The 1,503-nt window shown below is 41.3% G+C and overlaps 1 long non-coding RNA gene across 1 annotated transcript in view; it reads right to left on the reverse strand.

Moving 5' to 3' along the window:
- Nucleotides 1–1,342: 1,342 nt before the first annotated feature.
- LOC102205152 (uncharacterized) overlaps nt 1,343–1,503 on the reverse strand; it is a 3,280-nt gene continuing 3,119 nt past the window's right edge. Inside the window, exon 4 of the long non-coding RNA XR_312430.1 lies at nt 1,343–1,434. This is a non-coding gene — a long non-coding RNA (uncharacterized LOC102205152). The remainder of the gene's footprint in view (nt 1,435–1,503) is intronic.

The following is a 1,503-nucleotide window of genomic DNA, read 5'->3' on the forward strand; positions in this document are numbered from 1 at the left end:
GCTCCAGACACTTCACAGCCAAAAGAGACAAAAATAAAGGAGTTATTTTGGTTCTTAGAGCCGTTCAGGTATCAGTAGCAAACAGCACAATACTGACTTATTTGTCCTCATAAAACACTTTAATGAATAGAGCCTGGTCACTGCTCTGTGTTTGGATTATTTAGTGAGTCGCAAACACACAGCAGTGACAGGACAGATTTAAAGTTTACACTTTTACTGCTGTTTACATTCAGTGCTGCCATCTTGGATTACTAACTCAGGGGAAGTTGGTGCTCCAACTTTCAGTGTGGGAAACTTAAGTTGAGCTTCATGTTCCACAGAAAATCTGATTGGGAATAATTCACAGTTCAGAATCCTTCAATCCAACATTGGGCCTTGGTGCAGCAAGAGTCCATCCTCGTGTGAAAGAAGCAGCTTTAGTAATGTGGAAACTTCTCATCATTAAATATTTTGTGTTCAGACAAAGAAGAAGATGTTTAATCACTGCAGCGCTTTCTGTGTGTAAACAGTATTTGTAATGAAGCATCGCACACACAGTAAGTGGGGATTTTTTATAAACTGCTCGTCACAGTTTCTCCTCTCAGCACCTTTGCTGTGAGCCAATCAGTGAAAGGATAGGTGACGCGTTTGTGCTAAAAGCAAAGCCGCCATCTCCTCTCAGTACAGACTGACACACTAAACACAAGCATGAAAGGCGACATGTTCTCATCAGTGTTGTCAGACTCATACCATAACACCTTTACTGATAAAGCACTTTAAAATAAACCAGGGTTCACACAGTGCTGTTCATATACAAAAAGCATGAACAGAAAATGAAGTCAATCAGGTTTAAAATAGAGAATTAGAAAAAAATTACAGTCAACCTCTTAAAGTGTGAAAGTTTTAAACTCAGAAAGAGACGAGGCCTAACATGGAAGGGCAGATCATTGCACAACTCTGGCGCAGCTACAGTCACACAGTCTCCTCTAAATCTATGCTTAGTTTTTGTCAACTTAAAGAGCTTCTTATAGGTGGCTCCAAACGAGCAGGCAGATAAACATGGCTGCAGTTTCAGACTGAGAGCAGCCAACAACAGGAAGAGTCTGTTGTGGTTTGCAAAAACTAAAATACAATGTTGTAAAATTGAATTAAAGGACAGTGTGGCTGAAAACACTCTTTGGTCTGTTTGGCCTTATTTATAGGACTCATGTTGACAACTAAGTCATCCTTTTAACAACCTGTGTGTGAGCTGCAGCTGAAGTTGTGCGACCGCAGAAGCACACTCGAACACAGAAGGATAAAAACCACGTGAACATCATCGGGACGTTTTTATGCAGAGGTGAAGAAGAGCAGCTTTACCTCTCGTCTGTGATCGTTTGTTCTTGTCTGTGATGATTTTTCCATAAGTGACGTCTTCAGTTCTCACTGCTGAGTAAACTGCAGCTGGATCAGTGTCTGCACAGTAAAACACACACAGAGGACGTCACTGCAGACAGAACAGCTGAGAACAGACACGAAACTGCT

This window comes from Pundamilia nyererei, unplaced genomic scaffold, assembly GCF_000239375.1.
Source record: "Pundamilia nyererei isolate P.nyererei 1_Seehausen unplaced genomic scaffold, PunNye1.0 scaffold00612, whole genome shotgun sequence".
Classification (NCBI taxonomy): domain Eukaryota; kingdom Metazoa; phylum Chordata; class Actinopteri; order Cichliformes; family Cichlidae; genus Pundamilia; species Pundamilia nyererei.